The 10,069-nt window shown below is 42.2% G+C and overlaps 1 pseudogene; it reads right to left on the reverse strand.

The window, feature by feature from the left end:
• Positions 1–183: 183 nt before the first annotated feature.
• On the reverse strand, positions 184–2,148 carry LOC135505623 (costars family protein ABRACL-like; annotated as a pseudogene).
• Positions 2,149–10,069: the final 7,921 nt, after the last annotated feature.

A 10,069-nucleotide genomic window follows, 5' to 3' on the forward strand; every position in this document is an offset into this window, starting at 1 on the left:
CAATTAAATTGCCATTTAGTGATTCCTGTAAGGGTTAATAAAACAGGAGGAAGTTGTTTCCTAAGAAGTCTATGTATTTCATCCCCTAGAAATACAATATTTGTAGTCCTAAGAATTTATAAAATGTTGATTTATGATCCCTGGTAGATGTCATAGTAAAGCCTCAAAGAAACGCTTGACTTATCACCTGAATAATGATAACACACTCCTACAAGAATGAAGCTGATGGTTATCAACATTGTAATGGACACCTTGCAGGAGCAGCTCCCCTTCAAATGCGATGATCTTTTCCTCTTGGCAGCCCTCAGAAAGATCTTGGCAGCCCTCAGAATCACAACCAAAGCCTCAAAGATATTGGTGCACTTATAGGCATTGAACAGAACACCAAATTTGACACTAGTTTGTCCATCTGAATGTGTAAAACAAACCAGGGTTGAGTGAGGAGATATCAACATTCCTAAAGCTCTTGTGAATGTCTATGACATTATGTTGTTTCCACTAACACTGCATGGTAATGGCAAGGCTTCCCCACCTAGTTCCAACTCCCCACCAAAACATTCAGAAACATTAATCATGATATATACCGTTCAGATAAACAGTGGATCATACTGAAACAATACACTCAAATAGGCAGTGTCAGCTGAGGAGCAAAAAAGAGGAAGCATGGCTCTAAACAAATATGAAAGCCAGGGGATTTTCAACAGCAGGAGAGAGCATGAGGTAGTGGAGCTAATATGAGGTGGAACAGCCAGAAAGGAGTTCACAAACAGTTGCAGCACTGCCTGAGGATAAAGAGCAAGTGTCCAAATGAAGACTAAATACGCTTATACGCTTTTATTGTACTAATTAATCTCATTAATAGCATTATGATTCTGGGAATCCACATGGTGTGCAGACTTTGGTTACACCCCAGTACTAGAATTGTAGAGGTTTTAAAATACAGTGCATCCCCTATTGCAGCAATCACACCACCTATCCCTGGTGATTTTATTATTTTAACAGATTGTCTTGCAAAGTACACTACATGAACAAAAGTATGTGGACACCTGATCTTCGAACATCTCATTCCAAAATCATGGGCATTATTATAGAGTTGGTGCCCACTTTGCTGCTATAACAGCTCTCTCCACTCTTCTGGGAAGGCTTTCCATTAGATGTTGGAACATTGCTGATGGCACTTGCTTCAATTCAGCCACAAGCATTAGTGAGGTCGGGCACTGATGTTGTCATCGTATGCTGTAGCGTTAAGATTTCCCTTCACTGGAACTAAGGGGCCTAGCCGGAACCATCAAAAACAGCCCCAGACCATTATTCCTCCCTCACCAAAAATGTACAGTTAGCACTATGCATTGAGACAGGTAGCGTTCTCCTGGCATCCGCCAAACCCAGATTCGTCTGTCGGACTGCCAGATGGTGAAGCCCCAGAGTCCTATTGCTCCAGTCCTATGGCGGCGAGCTTAACACCACTCCAGCCAACACTTGGCATTGTGATCTTAGGCTTGTGTGCGGATGCATGGCCATGGAAACCCATTTCATGAGGCTCCCTACAAACAGTTATTGTTCTGCCGTTATTTCCAGAGGCAGTATGGAATTCTGTTGTGAGTGTTGGAACCAAGGACATACAATTTATACATTATACGTGCTTCAGCACTCGGTGGTCCCATTCCGTGAGCTTGTGTTGCCTACCACTTCGCGGCTGAGCCGTTGTTGCTCATAGACGTTTCCACTTCAAAATAACGGCATTTACAGGCAACCAGGACAGCTCTAGCAAGGCAGAAATTTGATGAACTGACTTGTTAGAGAGGTGGCATCCTATGACAGTGCCATATTGAAAGTCACTGAGCACTTCAGTAAGGCCATTCTACTGCCAATGTTTGTCTATAAAGATTGAATGGGTGTGTGCAAAATTTTATACACCTGTCAGCAACAGGGTTAACTGAAATATCCGAATCCACTAATTTGAGGGGGTGTCCACATACTTTTGTATATATAGTGTCTATTGACAGATTGATTGATTACTATCTGTTTGATTTTTGCATTGGTTATTGTTATAAACAACGTGCACTGTAATACTAGATTAGACTTATTTTTACTGGCAAACAGTTGGATCTCTACAATAAGCAGAGATACTTCATGTTGAACCGTCATTGTCCCTAGAAGTACAACAAAGTGTATAATGTCACATGCCAATATTATACAGGTGTTCCCAGAAGCCAAAATCAATAGCAAGGGAGAATAATGGGAGGGGTGTCATAATGAAGACATTTAAGTCATAACATTCCTTGTATTGTATTATTATAATGTATGGTACCTTATTAATACAGGATATTCCAACAAAGTATTTTAAAGATATACTACATTGTTGCTAAATGGTCTACAGCAGCAGAAGAAACAAATCTGTGTCACATTGTAACAAGCTGCAATTATGGGTGCATTCGAACAGATCACTTTTGTGTCACGGCCTTTCAAAGTGTGTTGCATTATGGGGATAAACATTTTCCGACTTGCACCTACAGTACATGTCAACTGCATGAACTTTATAAAAATCATGTGATCATAGGTCATGAAGTTGACTGCAGTCGACTGAAAGTTTCTGCAGTTGCTCTTCAACTTCATCCTACATTGTGGTATTCATCATTGTCAACCAATCAATAGGGTGTTTTTGTTTGAACCACACAACGTAAACAGAGAGGAAGAGGCAAAGCAAGAGGGATAACTCGGCCCAAAATCTGTCTTTTCCAGCAAGTGCCATTTCTTCCGCTTACCAAGCAAAGAGTTTTTGTATGGAGGTCAATGAGAGTTGAATTTGGTTAACAAAAAATGTAATGGCTTATTTGCTACATGAGGTTTATTTGATCTAATAGAAGTTTTGTAATTATCATGTTATTGGGAGTTGTAACGGCGTTCTTCGTTTGTTGAAAGAGAGTCGGACCGAAATACAGCGTGTTGGTTACTCATGTTTTTTAATGAAACAAATGACGAATACATGAAAACAACTGAGACAAATACAAAACAACAAAACGGAACGTGAAACCTAATTACAGCCTATCTGGTGAAACTACACAGAGACAGGAACAATCACCCACGAAATACACAGTGAAACCCAGGCTACCTAAATACGGTTCCCTATCAGAGACAACAAGAATCACCTGACTGATTGAGAACCGCTTCAGGCAGCCAAACCTAAACTAAACACACCCCTAATCAACCACAATCCCAATGCCTACAAAAACCCCAATACGACAACACAATAACATAAACCCATGTCACACCCTGGCCTGACCAACTAATTAACTAAAACACAAAATACTAAGACCAAGGCGTGACAGGAGTGTACAGATATAGCTTAAGTAGGACATGTGACATCCCGGCAACTTTGAGAAGAAAACACTATAGAAGTTGCTATCTGGGACCCTTGGGAAATGTAAATGTGACCCTAACCATCACCCTTACCTAACCGTAACTATTTTACATTTCAAATGGGGTAAAGTCAGAGTTGGGACGTCCCAAGAATCCCAGATAGTGCATACTTTGTTTAGCATGATGGCGCCGACAGAGATGGTTGCCTTGCTTCTAGTCCCTAAGAAACTATGCAGATTTTGTTTTTTATATATTATTTCTTACATTGTTAGCCCAGAGAATCTTAAGTGTTATTACATACAGCCAGAAATAACTATTGGATATCAGAGCGATGCCAACATTACGACCAGGAATACGACTTTCCCGAAGCGGATCCTTTGTTTGCACCACCACCCAGGACATTGGATCTGATTCCAGAGGCCGACCCAAAACAACATCGCCACAGAAGAGGTAGACGGAGCGGCCTCCTGAGAACAAGGCTATCTAACTTCTATCAGCATATTGTCTATAGAACTCGTGCGTGCAATACACTGGATCACTGCTACTCTAACTTCTGTGATGCATACAAGGCCCTCCCCTGCCCTCCCTTCGGCAACTCCGACCACGACTCCATTTTGCTCCTACCGTCCTATAGGCAGAAACTCAAACAGGATATACCTGTGACTAGAACTATTCAACGCTGGTCCGACCAATCGGAATCCACATTTCAAAATTGTTTTAATCACGCGGACTGGGAAATGTTCCGGGCAGCCTAAGAGAATAATATTGATTTATACGCTGATTCGTGAGTGAGTTTATAAGGAAGGGCATTGGAGATGTTGTACCCATTTTGACTAAAAACTTACCCTAACCAGAAATCATGGATACATGGCAGTATTCGTGCAAAACAAAGCGTGAACCACTGCATTTAACCTTAGAAAGATGACTGGGAATATGGCTGAATATAAAAAGTGTAGTTATTCCCTCCGCAAGTCAATCAAACAAGCAAAATGTCAGTATCGGGACAAAGTGGAGTCGCAATTCAACAACAGACGCACGTGGCAGGGTCTACAGGGAGTTACAGACTACAAAAAGAAACCCAGTCATGTCATGGACACAGACGACTTGCTTCCAGATAAATTAAACACCTTTGCCTGCTTTGAGGATAATGCAACCTCAGGAGGCTGAAGAAATTTGGCTTGTCACCTAAAACCTTCACAAACCTTTACAGATGCATAATTGAGAGCATCCTGTCGGGCTGTATCGCCGCCTGGTACGGCAACTGTACCACCCACAACCACAAGGCTCCCCAGAGTGGTGCGGTCTGCACAATGCATCACCGAGGTCAAACCACCTCCTCTCCAGGACACCTACAGCACCTGATGTCACAGGAAGGCCAACAACCACCCGAGCCACTGCCTGTTCACCCCGCTACCATCCAGAAAACGAGGTCAGTACAGGTGCATCAAAGCTGGGACCGAGAGACTGAAAAACAGCAATGACTATAAACAGCCATCACTGATACAGTGAGGCTGCTGCCTACATACTCAAAATCATTGGCCACTTTAATAAATGGATCACTAGTCACTTTAATGTTTACATACCTTGCATTACTCATCTCATATGTATATACTGTATTCTATACCATCTATTGCATCGTGCCTATGCCCCTCAGTCATCGCTCACCCATATATTTATATGTACATATTCTTACTAAGATTTGTGTGTATTCGATAGGTGTGGAATTGTTAGATTACTTGTTAGATATTACTGCACTGTCGGAAATAGAAGCACAAGCATGTCGCTACTCGGATTAACATCTGCTAACCATGTGTATGGAACCAATAACATTTTATTTTGATTTGTTCTTGGTTAGTTTCCTCTTATCATCCTCAAGGGAAACAATAACAGTTTATAAAGTCCTAGGTTGCCCCACATATTCCTGAACTGCACCTAATGAACCTCTCAGGCCTGGTCAACCACAGCCTCTGACATTCTGCTGGTGATAGTACATCACTGACTAACACATTATATGCTTCTATGTTGTTGAGGGGCAATACATGTGTTCACTCTAAAAAAGGACTCAGGCCAGGGTGAAGATTACTAGACACTGACAGATAGATTGATAATAGCCCATCTCAAAAACCCTTTCATAATTAATTTGAGCACCACTAGTAGCTTCGTGTGATGTTTGATTAAATACATCAGTAATTTGCATCTGCATTAATAAAGCAGACCTGAACTCGAGAACCAACTTATTTCGTTGAACGGAATGCGACAGCGATGTTTGTCAGAAACATTTATTCCAGTGCAAACATTGACTAGAAAGTGCAAGTAGGTTAATTTGTCATTAAGTCAATATAATCTAAACTGGGTTTTGTGATATTTCATTAAGAGTTCGTCAGGACTTAGTTGATGGTTGGGTTTTGATTTGAACAATGCCCACGCATACCCGATAAACAGCTGCGGAATAAACAGCTGCGGTGATTGCGCTCTATCCGCAGAACACACCGGCACTAACTAAGTTTCCATTGACCCAGGTTTATTCGACAAAAGCAATGTCGCAACAAAAAATGATTACATGTGTAATGGAAACGGAAGATAAACATTTCGAAAGATTGACAACAGTCGGCAGTTTTCCATTGACCCAGGTTTATTTGACTAAAGCGACGTCGCTACACCATTAGATTAATGGAAACGGCAGATATATAGGACAATTTTTCTAAAGATCGACTAAAATGTTAGCCGTTTGACAGGGGTGGATTTTCCTTTTGTCAGTTTTGTTATTGCGACAAATGACGGAAACTGATAATTATTAGAATATGGAAAATATTAAATTGCATACTATCCATGCTGGCTTTTGCGTCCAGGTAACTCACCCTAGCAGGCAATTATTGCGTCTATTTTCTATGGAAACTTTCTAAATGTCAACATAAAAAAAATCAATTGACAAGTTAATGGAAACAGCTATTTTTATCTATTCAACGAGTAGATTTTTCGAATAGAGGATGATTGCCGAATAATTTGTCATTTAGACGTGACGTCACCGCGTAACTATAAAGATCCACTCCACATTGCATTCAGAATGTCTACTGCTTGCAACTAAAACATTTTAGTTTCTCTTTCAAGAATGCCTGAATTGCGTCACTTTTCTTTTCTGGTTGGCAAGTTTTACAATGTCACGGACCGTGTCAATACATTGGCACGTGAATAATTAGAATGTGGCAAGTAAGGCTACATGAGACAGATGGGTGGGAGGGCATACAGGCGGTCACTGGTTACACAAGTTGCCTAAATCGGTAATGTTTTTATCGACACAAGATAGTTCTCATTGGAAATGCACCCTAGCAGGCAATTGTATTTCCTATGCGAACTTCATAAATGTCGTGAAAAAACAAAATCACATAAGTTAATAGGAACATCGCTATTAGCGAAGTTTCCATCCAATTGGAGACATTTCAGATTTCATGCAAATATTCTAACATCTGCATAAAGACTATGAGCATTTCCCCACCAGTAGTGTTTCCAAACTGAATTTAACTGCAAATGTGTGTGTGCACTACATCACGCACAGCCTTTTATCTGCAATAAATACACTGCAGTTATTCTGCATCCAAAATACCAGTTGATCGCAGATAAACTGCATTTAAAAAAAAGAGTATTGATATAACCAAGCGTTCCAGCCATTTAATGATTTATTTTAGACAATTATCCCAACTTCTCGCCTATTTTGTTTTGTCAACATTTTGAAAGTTCCTCCGAAATGTTTCCATCAGGCCTGTCATGGCTGTAGTAAGTTTTAACTTCCTCTGCATACACATCACAGACAAACTGAATTGGTCCACTCACACAGACAGCATCGTGAAGAAGGCGCAGCAGCGCCTCTTCAACCTCAGGATGCTGAAGAAATTCAGCTTGTCACCAAAAGCACTCACAAACTTCTACAGATGCACAATCGAGAGCATCCTGTCGGGTTGTATCGCCACATGGTACGGCAACTGCTCCGCCCACAACCGTAAGGCTCTCCAGAGGGTAGTGAGGTCTGCACAACACATCACCGGGGGCAAACTACCTGCCCTCCAGGACACCTACACCACCCGATGTCACAGGAAGGCCATAAAGATCATCAAGGACAACAACCACCCGAGCCACTGCCTGTTCACCCCGCTATCGTCCAGAAGGCGAGGTCAGTACAGGTGCATCAAAGCTGGGACCGAGAGACTGAAAAACAGCTTCTATCTCAAGGCCATCAGACTGTTAAACAGCCACCACTAACATTGAGTGGCTGCTGCCAACACACTGACTCACCTCCAGCCACTTTAATAATGGGAATTGATGGGAAATGTAAAATATATCACTAGCCACTTTAAACAATGCTACCTAATATGTTTACATACCCTACATTATTCATCTCATATGTATATACTGTACTCGATACCATCTACTGTATCTTGCCTATGCTGCTCTGTACCACTCATTCATAGCTTCATAGCTTTATGTACATATTCTTTATCCCCCTTATACACACAAGTGTAAGACAGTAGTTTTGGAATTGTTAGATTACTTGTTGGTTATTACTGCATTGTCGGAACTAGAAGCACAAGCATTTTGCTACACTCGCATTAACATCTGCTAACCATGTGTATGTGACAAATAAAATTTGATGTCATTCGATGTACTTTACACACAAAAGTTTGATGGAAACAGTGAAACGGACCTGCCAAGCATCGTCTACATAAGACATTTTTTTACTTGAGAAATACTGCACCAAACACGTTACCTAGATGTAAAATTGCTTGAGTAAAATCCTGGCAAAAGCTGACGTGTTCTTCAATTCATATAAACTATTGTCAGGAATTTATACTGGCTTTGTGCTTATGGTGACAAACATCAATAACTGTCACATCGAACCACACTCTTAATGAATCTGCAGGAACCCCTCTTTATAAGTCTGTTGGTCTAACCAGTTAAGTGTAACTAAATGAATCGAAAATGTTATCTACATAATCCCCCAACGTAATTCTCTCATGAAGGCCATCAACAATAACTATTAATGCTGTATAATGATAGGAGACAGGCACACGTAATAAGGGGTTTTATTTCTCCATTTAAAATAACTGCACAATACAACAAAGCAAAGGTACTCAACACCAATGGGGGGAAAAAACAATGGGGAAGAGAGGGCAATGTAAATCAGGGGGAACCAGGTGTGCGTAATGAGACAAGACAGACCTCAGTACCGGCCTCAGGGACAAGGTGTGGGTCAGTCAGGGCGCCAATGGTGAAAAACCCTGGTCAGCGAAGCATCCAGGATGTCCACCGCAGGAACACGGCGCCACTCCTCTGGGCCATACCTCTCCCAGTCGATGAGGTACTGGAGATGCCCCACCTGACGCCTTGAATCCAGGACTTCACTGACCAAGTACGACAGACCTCCCTCGATGTCCAGAGGAGGAGGCAGGGCGTCACTGGGTCCAGCCTCAGCGAGGGGACCAGGCACCACTAGCCTGAGGAGAGACATGAAAAGTCAACAGGGAGTTGCAAATGGTACCTTGCCTCATTAAAAAACCTCTCCTCAGGACTTTAAAAACAGACACACAAACCAAAGACTTAACTTCCGGCAGGGTAGGCGGAGGGGCAGGTTAAAGGTGGAGAGCCAGACCTGGTCGCCTGGAGAGAAAACAGGTGCCTCATTGCAGAGGCGGTCGGCCTGTTTCTTGTGCCAACACACGGCCCGCTGGAGAAGAGTGTGTGCAGCGTTCCAGGTCTTCTCAGCGCGCCGAAACCACTCGTCCACCACAGGGGCCTCAGTCTGGCTGGGATGCCAAGGTACCAGCTGATACACCTTTCCAGTGCATGTTGGGGTGAGGTTAGTGGAGGAGTGGCGGAGGGAATGCTGCACGTACTCAGCCCAAGGTAGAAAACCCACCCACTCCCCCACCGGTCCTGACAGTAATACCTCAGGAACCTGCCCAGTTCCTAATTAACCTGCCCATTAGCTTGAGGACAGTACCCAGAGGGGAGACTGACCATGATCCCTAGGTGTTCCATGAATTATTTCCATACAAGTGATGTGAACTGAGGGCCACGGTCTGATGCTAAAGGCAGGAATCATTGTCGCAGGTAATGGTCAAAAACAAACAAAACCTCACAATCATACAAACAGAAAGAACTGAACTAAATAGGGAACTGATGAGACCGAACGCAGGTGAAATCAATCAACAAAAATGAAAGACAGGGCTTCGTTCCAGAACACAAAGAAACATGGCTATGTTCAAGAACACAAATAAAAAGAACAAGGTTGACTAAGAAAAGAAAAGCAGAACCCACAGGTAGCGTACACAGATTTGCAGACATTATCGCAGGTGCAGCGAAATGTTTGTGTTTCTCGCTCCAACAGTGTAGTAAAACATAGCAATACAAAACAATACACACAATGTAAAAATAAAGAAATTAAGAAATGTCTGAACAGATCCAATTAATAACCCAAATAGCACTGTAACAGTAATCCAAATGCAATCTCATTTTTCGTCCACTTTCCTTCTCCTCGCTGCCTCGCCTCGATTACCTTGGAGAGAGGAAGCAGGAATTAAGGACGCAGGAATTAAGCAAACCAATTGAGAAAAGGAGAGGCAGCCAGGAGAGGGGAAAGTGGACGGAAATGTACTTGTATGAAATGAGACTCTCCTTCTCCAACACTTATGAAGTTTAGAGGGTGAAAACCCAAAAT

Source organism: Oncorhynchus masou, chromosome 19 (assembly GCF_036934945.1).
Source record: "Oncorhynchus masou masou isolate Uvic2021 chromosome 19, UVic_Omas_1.1, whole genome shotgun sequence".
NCBI classification, from domain to species: Eukaryota; Metazoa; Chordata; class Actinopteri; order Salmoniformes; family Salmonidae; genus Oncorhynchus; species Oncorhynchus masou.